Here is a 15,556-nt window from a genome sequence, read left to right on the forward strand (position 1 = left end):
TCAAAAGATTTCGTCCTCAGTCTAGGTATCATTTCTACAAGTCATCGCTGCACTCTCTCTATTTTGTCTATACGTTTCCTGTAATACGGTGACCAGAACTGCACACAGTACTCTAGATATGGACGCACTAAGGAACTGTACGGGGAAAGAATTATATTATCAGATCTGAACTCAAATGCTCTATCTATAAATCCAACTAATCTGTTCGCTTTCTTTGTTGATTCTGTGCAGTTTACTTGGCCTGAGTTCATTTGTTACAATTATTCCTAGATCCTTTTCATGGTTCACATTCATGAGTTGTGAATGATTTATTGCATAACTAAATTCTTCATTTGTATTCCCAATATTTGGAACTTTCCATTTATCAGTATTAAAATCCATTTCCCATTATTCCGCCCAATTAAGCAATTTGTCAAGATCCCTTTGAATCAATATCCTTTGTTCTGGGGTATCTGCTCTATTACCAATCTTCGTATCATCAGCAAATTTTGATAATTTACAAAGCACGCCTTCATCAAACGGACAAGGCAATGAGAAAATAAACACGAGAGAGAGAGAGAGAGAGAGAGAGAGAGAGAGAGGAAGCGGGGAAAGGGGGAAGGGGGGGACAAAGACCAAAATTCACTTACTCTCTTCTCAACCGCAGACTTTAACAGCCAATAAAAAACAAAAGGAAAGAAAAACAGGAAAAGAGGAAGAAGTGAGATAAAGGGAGAGCAAAATACACTCATTTCCTTCCCCATCGTGGCCTTAAAAACGGATTTGGAGAGAGAGAGAAAAAAACAATAAGGATAAAACACACACACACACACACACACACACACACACACATACACACACACACACACATTACCTCCCCGACTGCGGCCATAAAAATAGGGCATAAAACAGAGGGCGGGAGATAAGCGCAAATTACGCGTAGGTGGTGCGGGGTGGAGAGAGGAAAGTGTAAACATTAAACTTCCTCTTACCCTGATGACAACTGTGGAGGGGAGGGGGAGGGAGAGAAGAGAGGAGGGAAGGTCATAAGAGAGGAGGAGAGGGCAGGGAAGAGAGAGAAAAGAGTCGATGATGTGCTGGAGGTTCAAGAAGTGGAGAGAGGAGGGATGAGAAGAGATGAGGAGGTGGGAGGGTAAGGAGAAGTGAGGGTTGATTAAAGGAGGAATGGTCAAGAGAATGAAAGAGAAGAGAGGGAGGAAGGGATTTATCAATTATTACTATTTTTTTTTTTTGGGGGGGGGTTATGTACAAGGAGTGGAGTGGAAAAGACGGAGCAAAGAAGGGAAGGAGGAGAAAAGAAAGGGAGGAAGGAAAGGGTTGAAATCAGAGGGAGAAGGAAGAATAAGGAGGAAATGAGAAGGAGGGATGAGTAAAGAAGAGATGGGAGGAAAAAGGCTGTTCTTGTAATGAGACAGAAGAGGAAGAGAAAGGGAAGGATGAGAACGAGGGTTGGGAGAGATGAATATATACATAGAGAGAGAGGGGGGGGGGGTCAGCTCGGGGAAGAGGAGAGGAAAGGAATGTGGAAAATGTCCGGTGCAGGAGGGGGAAGGAGAAATGGAAAGCTATGTGGGAAGAGGAGACAAGTGACAAACTGGAGGAGGAAGAGGAGGAGGAGGAAGAGTGGAGACGTAGGAGGGAGGAAGTAGTAGTAGGAGAGGAGGGAGGGGCAGGAGAGGAGTAGGAGCAGGAGAGGGGTAGGAGCAGAAGAGAGGCGGGGGAGGAGGAAAGGGAGAGGGGTAGGAAAGTGTTCAAAGGAAGGCAAAGGCAGTCCTCTTGGTCCTTTCGTGGCTGTTTGGTATAGGGAAGGTTGTAACCAACAAAACTATTCTATTAGTTTAGGACAAGGAAAAAGCAAGAAGACTCCCCCCCCACCCACTCACCAAAACCCTCCGCCGAAGCCGGCAGGAAATAGTGAGAAGGACCACTAAGCATCATAGAAAAACTGTCATGGAAATTTCATACTAAGGAGGGAAAGAAAATCTTATTCTAAACTATCTACCTGAAAATGAAAGTAAGATAAGTCAACAGTATGTATCAATGTTATTCTGCGGGTTACATCATCATCTTGGCTCAGAAAAATATATGTATATATATAAACAGAAGTGTATTATTCAGGAGTAAACATATTCAGCTGGGGGTTAGAAGACAGACACTTATCTAAGAGACCTTTACAGGTTAGTACTGTATTACAGTTTACTGCATTGGAGGGCAATTTGTTCCATATATTTACAACTCTGTTAAAGAAAAAATGTTTAACTTCATGCGACTGGAATCGTTTGCCAACTATTTTATGCCCATGCCTCTACTATGATTCGAGTGATTAACTGTGAAGTATATATCGATAGCCACGTTATCGTGTTCTCTGAATATTTTAAATACTTAAATTAAATCTCTTCGTAACCTGCGTTTAGTTATGGTAAAGATATTCATCGCTTCTAAACGTTCCTCGTATGGTTTATTTCTCAAACTAATTATTTTTCTGGTCAGCCTTCATTGTACCCTCTCAAGTTTCTCTCTGTCTTTTTTGTAATAAAGCGACCAAAACTGAACACACTACTCTAAGTGTGGGCGTACTAGAGAATTATACAAAGTGAGGATAATATTATCTGATTTATATTCGAACGTTCTACCTATGAAACCAAATAATTTGTTGCCTTGCCTCCGTACACTGTTTGCTTGGTTAAAGATCATTTGTTATTATAATTCCCTATTCCTTGCTGCCGTTCATTCTATTGTAAGACAATGGGAGGCGTGGAGACTTGTAATATAACTATCACAAGCTTCGCTCACTATCCACCCCCCCCCCCACTTCCTTGGCACACAAACAGGCAAAGCAATTTTTAGTATGAGATGACATACCGTCAGATCATTTCATTTAGCTGAAAAGACATTAAGTTCGTAATGAAGTCTTTTTTTTATTCACTGATATCACTACTTGACAATAAAGCACACACACACACACACACACACACACACACACACACACACACACACACACACTCAATGGTAACACTCTAGTCTAGCATCTGCTTAAGACAAGGGTTCGCGCCTTGCTTGGGATGAGAAAAGTTTTATTGACGAAGAGGGTGGTCACTGTCCTCCTTGAGAAAGAGGATGGGTTTGTGCATGTGTGACGGTCAAGACTTTGCAATTAGATCGGACTATATAAGCTCTCAGCTCTCTTCCGGGAGGGTAAAATGCTAATGATCACAACCATCACGTGATCCTGACCGACCCTGGGGAATTACACACACACGCACACTGTCTCTCTCTCTCTCTCTCTCTCTCTCTCTCTCTCTCTCTCTCCGTAGCTACGGCGTCTAAAGCTAACCAACTCGCATTTTTAACACTAAGAAGTACCGTGTTTGTTTAGTGAGCAAACACGTTGGGAATCAACCAGGAAAAAATATTACCTGATTTGACAGTGCTATATAAAGTGCTCTAAACCAGTTGTAATTCTTGCTAAACGCGGGGAATGAAGGTGTAAGAATGTGTCGTGGAATGTGAAGGTCGAGGTGCACCTGTGTACAGCCCGAAACACACTGCTGCCACACGCTGGAAATTTTGCTGGAACTTATAAAACTCAATTCTGCTATGAAAATATGGGGTGAGGGAGCTTAAAACAAACACTAAAGATCTTATGTGATAAAAGGGGCTTAACTTGAGGGGTGTGGGTTCTTAATGTATGTTGGTGTGAGGTTGGCGTGTAGCGTCAGTGAGGGGGAATATGGGGTGTATGGTGAGTAAGTGTGATGGTGGAGTTATAGTGGTGGAGTTGAGTTAGAGCAGAATTAGTCTCGAGAGGAAAGTTACGATGAATGACACGGGAGAAAGGGGAATTAGGGAGAAACCAAGGTAAAAGTGGGTGGAATTCGATATTGCACAGAAAGAGAGAGAGAGAGAGAGAGAGAGAGAGAGAGAGAGAGAGAGAGAGGGGGGGTGATAGTGGTGAGAGAGGGAGCGAGGGCAGCAGTGGGAAGAAGGAAAGAGGCGAAGGGGGCTACGAAGAGGAGTTGACGGACTGCGAGGTGGTGCTGGGGTGGGACATGGGTGGCGACGTAGTGGTGGTGAGAAGAGAAGGAAGGGAGATGTGTAGCAGTAGGTGGGGGGAGGAGAAGGATGGGGGTCATGTGGCAGAAGGTTGGGGGGAGGAGATGGATGGGGGATGTGTGGCAGTAGGTGGGGGGAGGAGAAGGATGGGGGTTATGTGGCAGAAGGTTGGGGGGGAAGAAGGGGATGGAAGAGTTTGGAAGATGGTGGATTAGGATTAATGCCTCTATCGACTATTGAAGGGTCATTTGAGTCATTCAGTCAGAGTAATGGTGTTGCAGAAAGGTCATTAGAATCGTTTGGTCAGTTTGTTAGTCTTCGCGACGTTCCAATCTTCCCTAAGAATACGGAACACAACAATCGAATTAAAATCCAGGTCCCAAACTGAGTTGCTGAGCGTACAGGGATATGTGAAAACAAACTTTGTTGTGCAGTCAGACCGGTCCTAGAAGGCTATGGGAGGAGGACAGATAAGGGGTGCTGAGGGAAGAGGGCTATGTCGTGCGTGAAAAGAGAGTCTGTGGTAGAGGAGAGAAGAAGAGAGGGAGTCTGTATGAAGGAGGAGAGGAGTGGGAGTCTGTATGGTGAAGGAGTGGGGAAGAGGGAGTCTGCGTGGTGAAGAGAATGAATTTGTGGTGGAGCGAAGGAATCTGTGTGGTGGAAGAGAGAAGAGGGAGTCTGTGTGGTGGAGGAAAGGAAAAGGAGGAGTCTGTGTGATGATAGAGAGGGGAAGGAGTCTGTGTGGTGGAGGAGAGGAGAGGGAGTCTATGTGATGGAGAAGAGAAGAGGGAGTGTGTGTGGTGGAGAGGAAAAGTCTATGTGATGGAAAAGAGGAAAGGCAGTGTGAGTGGTGGAAATGAGAGGGAGTCTGTGTGGTGGAGAAGAGGAGAGGGAGTCTATGTGGTGGAGGAGAGGAGAGGGCAGAAAACTGTGTAATGGGGAGGGAGGAAACCGAATGGGAGGGGGAGTCAGTGTGGTGATGGAAGGAGAAGAGAGGAAATTGAGCTATGTGGCGGAGGGAGAGTGGGGGAGACAGAGGCGGGGGGTCTGTGTGGTGGCAGGTGGAACTGATTTAGCGTGATGGAGCGTGTTGGTTACAGATGACAGGGACGAGAGAAGAGGCAATGGCAAAAGGAGTGTAGGGGGAGGGGGACAGATGGCAGAGAAAGAGCTGTGGTAATCGTGGGAGTGGGCGGGAAAGGGTAAAGAAGAAAGAAACGGTGATGAAAGAATAATGAACTGGTGGAGATACAGTAACTCAAATAAGAATAATTAGAAAAGGACTGGGAGGTAAGAAGATGGGTCATGAAGGTGAAAATTAATAATATAATGGTAGGGATAATATAGAAAAAGTGGGTCAGAATAGTGAAAAGGCTGAGTGCCAATGCTGAACAAAAAATAGTAAAAGAAACGAAAGCAGAATCGGCTGTAAATGTGGACCACAACAGGGAAAGAGAATGATGCCAAAATGAGGAGGAAGGAAAGCAGATGGAAAGAGGTGGGAAGTGAAAGAAGGGACTGAGAAAAGGGAAGAGAGCAGACAGTAGGGAAAGAGGCTGAGTTAATATGGGATGTAAGGTGAGTAAGTGTGATGGTGGAGTTATAGTGGTGGAGTTGAGTTAGAGCAGAAATAAGCTCGAGAGGAAAGTTGCGATGGATGACACTTGGGAGGGGATAGAAGAAGAGAATACAGAAAGGATTGAGGAGAACAAATAACAGGATGTGAGAGAATACTGAATAAGTATGAACAGAATATAGATTAAAAAGAATAAAAAGTGATTAGGAGGAAAGGATGTAGACGAATAAAAAGGGCTGGGAGAAAGGGAACAGAAAAAAAAAACATAGGACAGTGTGAACTAAATCAATGAAGGAGGAGAAAGGAACAGAACTGAGAAGAAAAAGAAGGCGAAGGTATAACAGACGGCGTGAGGGCAAAAATAACAGAAGAGAACTGAAGAGAATGAAGGAGAGGGAACAGTACAGATGAGGACTAACGGAGAAGGAGAGAGAGCAAAAGTGAATGAAAGTGGGAAATAGGAAGAGGCAGTATAAAACAGAAGGAAATAACACAGGAAGGAAGAAAAGAGGAAAGAACGAAGGAAAGCCTGTTATCATTATTATTATTATTATTATTATTATTACTATTATTAATATTATTGTTGTTGCTATTGTTATTATTATTATTATTATTATTATCATTATTATTATTAGTATATAAAATAACAAAAACAACAATAATAATAGTAATAATGATAATAATAATAATAATAATAATAATAATAATAAAGATGACGAAAACGCAAACCATGAAAATAATTAAATGAGAAATGCACGAACTACCAGACGTGTGTACCTAAAGTTAGTGGTAATTATTATTGCTAGGGACACGCATAAACCAGAGCGCGGCATAAGCAGACAGCACCTCATTAATCTCCAACTTTATACCCAGAAAACAACAAAAAAAGTTATTCTTGTTCTCCTGTACCCTTGCTCTATCGATCGGTGTATCATGCTGTGTCTTCACCTTGTACGTTATATATAAATTGTTGTTGCTCTAAAATTTCACATCATGCTATTATCTCATGGCCTGTGCTATTATCGTATATTTTCCCTCTCCCTTATTTTACCATTCTCCCTCCAGCACTCCCTTCCCCCCATCTACCTCTCACTCCCCCTTTTACACCTCCCCCTCTACCACTGCCCCGTCACCCCCTACCTCTCACGTCCCTTTTTTCCCTTCTCCTTCTCTCTTTCCCCTCTTCCTTCCTCCCTGTTTCTCACTCCTCCTTCTGGACATCCACTCCTTTTTCCATGCGTTTCTTGACTGTCTCATCCTCCGTCCTTCGCCGTTTTTCTCTCATCCTTTTTATCTCACAGCTCCCATCTCCCTCGAGCTTTCTCGCTGTTCTGTTCCTCTCCTTCCTCAACTTTATTCATTTCCCTCCTACTGCCTCTGCTTCTTTCTCTTTTCTTTATTCTGTCTGCCTCCCCCCCCCCTCTCTCTCTTTCTGCCATCCGCTTTCCCTTACTGCATCTCTCCCTACCTCCTACTCAAGACCTTATTCTTGCCTCTCTCATCCTGTTCCTTGTCTCCCACCGACTCCTGTCTCGCCATCTGTCAGTCTCTCTCCACCTGCCTGTCTCCCCACCTTCCTGTCCTCACACTTGTCTCCCTGTCCATCTTTTTGTGTCTTGCTGCCTACCTTCCTACCTCCATATCATCACCCACCCTGCCTGTCTCTTTCTCGTTTATCTGGATACTTCCTCCCCCTCTGTGTGTCTGCCTGCCTGTTGCCTACTTTCCTACCTCCCTAGCCACCACCCGCACTGCTTGCCTCCCTCTTCGCCTTTTAACCCCCTACCTGTGTGTCTACCTGCCTGCCTGTTTCATGCTCTTGTACCCTTGGCCCTGGACGTACCCTTAGGAGGCCAGGTCGTAGACCTTACCCCATCCCTTACTACCCCCACCACACTTCACCCCCACCTTGTCCGCTGGAGGAGCCACCTCAAAGGGATATCGAGCGAGGCCTTTGTCACCTGGCACTCTCTCCTGCACTCACCACTTCACATTCTTAACAAACATTCACACAATACTCATACTCTCTCTCTCTCTCTCTCTCTCTCTCTCTCTCTCTCTCACACACACACACACACACACACACACACACACACACTTATTTTCCATTCAGTTCAGTCAATCACTAACACTTTAGTATTCATCTCAAACACCATTTTTCAGCATTCTTCACGCCAATCACTTTCTCTTCGCACTCAACCATGCCCTCATCCTCATGCAATGTCAAACAGCTTTCAGATCCTAGTAATAGCTATACAGACTCTCGTACTTCACTCGAACCCGTTTCACCACCGCCACGCAAGTTGTCATTGACCTCACACTCCTTCCTTCGCCACACACAGCCCTCACGAACTCCAGTGTCTCATTCATACCAAATTTTACCCCTCATGCATTCCTGTTATTCATAATACACTCCAGTATTCACAATGCACATTATCATTACTCATACATTCGCTTTCTCCCAAGCCTGCCTGCCTTTGCCTGTTTGCCCACTGAATTAGCCTCACCAGCTGAAAAATGTCTTAGTCCTTTGAAATCGCTACACACTGATGATCTGATTTAACTATGAAATTTTCGAGCTGAAATGGCCTGGTAAGAGCCTTGCCAGTACCACAGTATTCTCCTAATAAAAACAAAACTGTCTGATAACAGGAAAACAATCATAAATTACGTTTTCTTGGGGTAAAATGAAATGACGAGGAAAATCGTGGTAAGCTTCGTAACATGTCTTCAACATAATTTTATAAGATACGTATGTACACACACACACACACACACACACACACACACACATCTCTCTCTCTCTCTCTCTCTCTCTCTCTAGATGCATGTGTGTGTGTGTGTGTGTGTGTGTGTGTGTGTGTGTGTGTGTGTGTGTGTGTGTGTGTGTGGTACCTGACCTGATATTAAATCGTATAGTGGTAGAACGATTATGAAAAAAATACGCCATATGCCAAAACAAAACAGAAAAAACTGACTTCATGATATGAGTGGCCAGAGACTGTAGGTAATTATGGGTATTATGGGAGAGAGAGAGAGAGAGAGAGAGAGAGAGAGAGAGAGAGAGAGAGAGAGAGAGAACGGTAAATACAGCCAAAAAAGGACCAACATAAATATCTTGTTTCTTGCTACTCGATTTTCTTCTAATTTCTTTCCCATCCTTTTTCTCCTCCTCCACTTCAGTGGCGGAGACGGAGATGGAAAGGAAAAATCCCAAAAGTGCAGGTGAACCAGGGCGAAAATAATCAGAGAAAGCACACACACACATTTTTCTCTTTTCTCATTCTTTCTTCGTTTTCTTTTCAATTTCACGAGACAAACAAAGAAGGAAAGACAAAAAGAAAATATTAACGGAGAAAGAATAAATCTCTAATTTCCACCATTTTCATTTCCTTTTAGCTGTTTTTCAATTAAGTCGAACACAAAGATAAAGCATGAAACAGGAAGCAAAGACGTAAAGAAAGTGAAACAAAAAACTTTATTCTCTTCTTTCATTCTTCCTTTGTTTCGTCTTCTTTCATCATGGCAGAAGAGAGAAAAGGTGGAGCAAGGAGGCTGATACTAAAGAAGGTTACAAAACAGATTAACAAAGAGCAATCAGACAGTATAACATCCAAGCCGAACGCATGGTCTAGGGACAGAATATCTGACTTCGATCTATGACCTTGTCCTTTGACCAATCGAATTACTTCATTCTTGTCTAACCCTCGGCCATTCCATTAAGTGTGATCAAATTTAGGTCATAATTGCTTAAGCTGGCCTTACCCTGTGACTTTCACCTTTGGCTTTTCTGTGAAACTGAATTTTCAAGATCCAACTACCATAGCAGATAATAATATAAACCTAACAAATGACAGTAATATCTAATAAAAATATGGTGGACTGTGTTAAAAATAAAGGCAGACTACTTCTGGCATAGATGTATTCACTGTTTCTCATTGGCCTTCGAATCCAGTGATTCTACTGTTCGTTGGATACCACGATGCAGAAGAGTTTCTCAGCATGCATGCTTGCTTGTACGGGCACGAATGACGTCACAACTACAAGGGGAAGGTGAAAAAGAAAAAGGAGGAGGAGTAGGAGGAAAAAGAAGAAGAGGAGGAGAAAAAATAGGAGAGGAAAAGAAGAGAATGATGAAAGAGAAATAGAGGGATGGAAAAAAGAGAAGACAAAAGGAGGAAGAAGAAGAATTGGAAAAGATGAGAAAATAGAAGCAAAAAAGAGGATGACGAAGGAAGGAAAAGGGAGGGGAGGAGGAAGAGAAGGAAAACATGAGGAAAAGATGGGAAAATATGAGGAAAATATGGAAAACGATGAGGAAAAGAAAGGATTAAGAAGAGGCAGAAGGAAAAATAAGAAAAAAGGAAGAGAAGAGAAAAAAGACGGAAAAATAAGAGGAAGGGGAAAAAGAAGGGACAAGATAAGGAAGAGGAAAAAAGAAGTAAAAATTAAAGAAGAAAAAGAAGGAAAAGTAAAAGGACAACAGGAGGATAAAAACAGACGAAAAGGGAGGAGGACAGGAAGACTAGGCAGATCCTACAAGAGTTCGACTAAACTACCAGAATAAGACAAAAATGATGACAATGAAGCAACAGTAGCAACAGCACTGAAAATGCAACACACGCTTCACTCCACACAACTTTACTCGTTCTCGCTCCAAATATCTTTTCACCTTAACTTGGCCTACATTTCTGTCTTTTTGTAGCCAATTTCATGTAGCTCACAGGCAGACAAAAATAGTGCTACAACTCTACATTCCATCAAATGCACTTCTTCGTGACTAGCATCATATTCTAACGTTGATTTATTAATACAGGTTCGATGCAGACATGGCACTTTTTGGCCAAGTTACAGTATACAACACGTAGCTCCTAATATGTTTATTCCACTCACACAACATTCCCTCCTTTTAGTCGCGCCGCCTGTAACTGTTCCATTTATACTTGGCCCATCCATATTTGTTTCACTTATACCGGGATCCATCCATTTTATATCCATTCCCATTTGTTTGGCTCACATTTACTCTTAGGATGGAGTTACACTTGGCGAACGAGCGTTAATAATTACCAGGAGCCTTCCTGCATTTCTAACCTTGTCCTGAACTGGTAGAATAGTTTCGTTAGTGACACTCTTCCCTATACCAAACAGCCACGAAAGGACCAAAAGCTCTGTTGCTGTTTGCTTTCATTTGTGCTCCTTTGTAATGGGCATGCACAGCCGATCTGGGAAGAATACTCGACCCTGAACGAACTCACACGAATGCTCCAGTGACCGTCAGATCATTCTCTTTTCTTTCAATCCCCATGGATGCCAGTAATTCCAGCACGTGCCACAGTTTTCTCTTCCTCTGACATTATGGTACACGAGTCACTGCAGTGGGGACATCGAGGCTGACTTCTACTGCGGAGCTCCCGGGACAACTGATGCTCAAGAGGGACGTATGCGATCGTATACGGGAACGTTCGTGAATGGTTTGTCGGAAGTGTTTGTTCATGTTCGTTCGCCAAGTGCAAATCCATCCTTTGAATCATTCTTTTCAGTTGCTCAATCTTAAAAAAAAAAAAAAAAAAAATCCACCTGTACCCGCTTAACCTTACACGATCCATATCGCACTACAACAATCGCACTTCTCATCTACTCTCTGCACCACCAAAACTCTCTACACGTAACTCGCTCCACTCTTACACGCACTGCTTAGCCTCGCTTCATCTTTCACTTCATATACACTTACTCCAATAACACTGGCTCGATCCAACTGGCTGCATTCACCTCGCTCCACCAGCCAACCTAGTTTCAGTGTAGATGAGGCAGGCAGTAACCACATTCACACCAGCCACTCCATTCACACCATTTAATCCACACCACTGAATCATTCCATACCAGCCACTGCACTGACACTACCCTATTTCAGCACGAAAGTGGGACTTATGACTTATGTTTGTTATGATGAGAGAGCTTAAATCTCCTCCATTCTCACTCTCTCTCTCTCTCTCTCTCTCTCTCTCTCTCTCTCTCTCTCACATGCGCGCATGCACACACACGCGCGCGCGCACGAGGGGGATGCAAAACAATACCTGCTCGCACTCTAGTGCACCAGTGTGTAAAAGAAAAAGGTGAACTATGGATAAACCAAGGCTAAGCAACTTCTTCATAAGGAAATACCAGACAAAACACAAGACAAAGACGCTCTCAAATTATTCTGATGATGTACTGTCCATACATCTTTCTACTGCCATACGCCGCATCCTATGAAAGGTGTCATCAAGAAAGGGAGCTCCAGTTACTGTCCCTAATCATTAACGATCCCTTTCCTACGACGCACAACCCTCTCACCCTTACATCCTCTTGCACTCTGTGTGGTATGCAACATCCAAAATAAAATCAGTTTGCAAAAGGAACCGCTTAGATCTCATACATTCCAGATGTACCGGTACGAGTATAACACCTGCACAGTGATGACGTGGGTTATATTTCATTCTTACAACAACCAGATAATTTTAGTCAGGGGTAAGTTTTGTATGAGGGGAGGTCACATATTACCTGCCTTAACCCCTTCACTCCAATAGGTAATCAAAGTAAAAGGGATTGGAGTCATGATAAAAGATAGAAGGATTTGCTTAAAACAACCACGAACCACAGACACAACAGGAAATAACCTAAATAAGATGTCACTGTTTACAGATGCTTCTACTGCCAGGAGGTTAAAAGAAAGATAAGTAGGCCTACAGTAGATTATGATAAGGTACAAATAATATTACCAAGATCCATGGATGAAACAGAAGATAACGACGCTCTCACACCTTTGTATGCCTTATATCCGCATGGGTCTCTCTCTCTCTCTCTCTCTCTCTGTCACATACACAGAGGGGTGTGCTGTTCTAAGGGATTCTCATTTCACCTTCATAATACTTTGAGTCTTGGTGCCTCCGATAACTCTAAGTTGTGTATCACATATCTATGTTTTTACCCTTATCATGACGTCTGTAACATTATCTTTTGAGCATCAGATTATTTTTTAATATTATTATTATTAATATTATTATTATTATCATTAGTCATTATTATTATTATTATCATTATTGTTATTATTATTATTATCATTATTGTTATTATTATTATTATTATTATTATTATTATTTCCTGTATTATTATTATTTTTTTTCATTATTATTATTGGTTTCCTCCAGACAACCTCATTCAACTTAACCCAGACGTTTCGTAGTAAAGGAATTAAAAGTAATCTCCATTAATACTGGTTTAGGCCGGTATTCTCGTCGCATGAGGAAGCTCCTTAGCACCTTTCTTTAGCGATTTATTTTTGGATAAGACCAATTAATTAAGTTGTGTGCGCTAATTATGAAGAGTGTGGTGACAACAGAGTGATTTAAATAACACAGAAAAGGACAGCAAGGTGTAAAAAGGAAAATAATTCCCTTAGGAGGAGGTATTAGAGAACTTCCTCAACCAAAGATAATATGGGGCATAGAGTTGAGTGTTGCGGAATATCTGGCCAATATTTCAATGTTATGTTCGTGTCCGTCCTGCCGCTTCCGTTACTTGTATTATCATTTATGTTTCACAACGCACTCTGGTCTACCCTCTTCCACCGCCAAGAAATCCACAATTAGTCCTTCTCTTAAACCATTTCATACCCCATCTATCTCCAGTTTTCTAATCCCTTATAAACAAGTCTGTCCAGAATGTCCCTATCCACAGTCACACTCACTAATTCACAATCCACTCTTATCTTTCCCCATCCACTACCAATCCACAATCCGTCACATTCAAAGTTTCACTCTATACACAGTCACACTCACCCTCCGCAATACCTTCAGTTTCATCAAATCACAATCACACTACACAACCCACTGCAATCTACTTACAATCACAGTCACATTCAACAACCCATACTATTCTATCACCACTCGCTGTGAGCCAATCATAAACCACAATAATTATAATAATATCTACAGTTCCATTCAAACACCACCATACACTTCCATCTGTCCATAATCAGTCACATTCCACTCTCCACGTCTACAAAATATAAATTTACAATCATACTCACTCCACAAACCTCACCAACAGGAACCAGAACGTATTTGCATTTATATTCAATAATCCACTCCATTATATTTGCAATCAAAAGCACATTAAACAACGTAATCCAGTTTATCACAATTCACTGCCAGTCTCTCATAACTCACTCTTTTCAGTCACAGTTCCTGTCCACTTGAATATATCCACATCACAGTCACACTCCGCAATCTTCTACTTGCTCCAAAATCACACTCTACACCAATCCATCCTCATCCATTGTCAATCGATCAACAATCATTCAAACGCTATATTTCACTTCAGTCTATTCACAATCACACTCCACAATACTCTTCCACATGTCCACAATCGTAGCCCCACTCCACCATACACATCCATCCATCTATCCCCATCTACTGCCAGTCTATCCGTCACACCAGCCGTCACAAGTAACAGTGCTATATTCGCCACACGAAGCCTGTAAAATATTCAAAGGCGGGAGACTCTGTGCCTATCTCACACCAATTCGCATTCACATCAAGACCAACACCCTCCCACCTGCTCCTCACCCAAGTAGCTACCCTCTCTTCTTCCTTGTCTCCTATGCACCTCTCTTTTGTCTCCTCTTCTCCTCCTTCCTCTTCTTCCTGCATACCTTCTACCATCTTCCTTTCCTACGTCCCTCTCAAAACTCTGCAGTTACCTCTTCTTCTCACCCTCACATCTCTCCTCCTGCCTACCTCTTTCCTCCACATCTTCTCCGCTAATATCTTCTTCCTGCCTTCACTTCAGTGTCACTATTATCTTCTTCTTCTTCTTCTCCTCCTCCTTCCCCTCCTCCTTTTTTTAATATCCTCTCTGCTCCAGTAACTGCATTGGACCATCGCGTCTTGTGTCTGCTTTTACATACGTTTTGTGCATGATATTCTTGTAGCTTCACAAGTTTCGTGTGTGTGTGTGTGTGTGTGTGTGTGTGTGTGTGTGTGTGTGTGTGTGTGTGTAAATTAATGTCTACCAGCAAACAACGTTCAGGTATACAAGAAAGACCACTCAATACAATTCAAGGACAACTGCGATAACAGTACCACAACAAAACCATACACTACTAACTGTGACAGCCACTGAAAAGACAACCATTTATTACCAACTTGACCGTAATGGAACAAAGCTTTTACCTCTGAACCTGGACAATAGAGAACATGTGAATGGGTATATAATGGGGGTCCATTTCCCATCACTTAATCTTTTAATACTTTGCTGAACCATCTCAATCCCGGGTCTTACTATCGCTATCATTGTCATCGGGCTGCCCCTTATGGCGCCGTTACTACGCCACATTATCATTATTCCGTGCGGGTGAACAAAGGGAATGTGGAGTCAGCAGGATTATCTATAAAAGGATGCACCTGAGGACCCACACACTCAGGCCACATCACAAAGGAACACAATAGTACTGGAGGCCATCAGGCAGAGAAGGAGGTTGCGAAGATGGTGGATTATTATTACTATTATTATTATTATTATTATTATTATTATTACAATTATTATTATTATTATTATTATTATTACTATTATATATATACTGTACAAAGAGAGAGAGAGAGAGAGAGAGAGAGAGAGAGAGAGAGAGAGAGAGAGAGAGAGAGAATATGGAGAGGCAGAAAGGAGTGGGGTAAGAAAGGCTTGCGGGACGGAGGTGGGGAGAGGGTAGTATGAAAAAGATCTATTAAGGAAGTCAAAGGCTGTGAGAATAACGACATAACAGGTAGTGTGTTATGAGTGATTCTGAGGCTGGGGTGTGGCAGGGAAGGCCAGGAAGGTAGACGGATATGACTGTTCTTTCTGGTGCTTCACTGTCCATATTTTTTTTCCATACCACGCCATACAGTG

This window comes from Coenobita brevimanus, chromosome 80 (genome assembly GCF_032717465.1).
Source record: "Coenobita brevimanus isolate Jiangsu-jjx chromosome 80, ASM3271746v2, whole genome shotgun sequence".
NCBI classification, from domain to species: domain Eukaryota; kingdom Metazoa; phylum Arthropoda; class Malacostraca; order Decapoda; family Coenobitidae; genus Coenobita; species Coenobita brevimanus.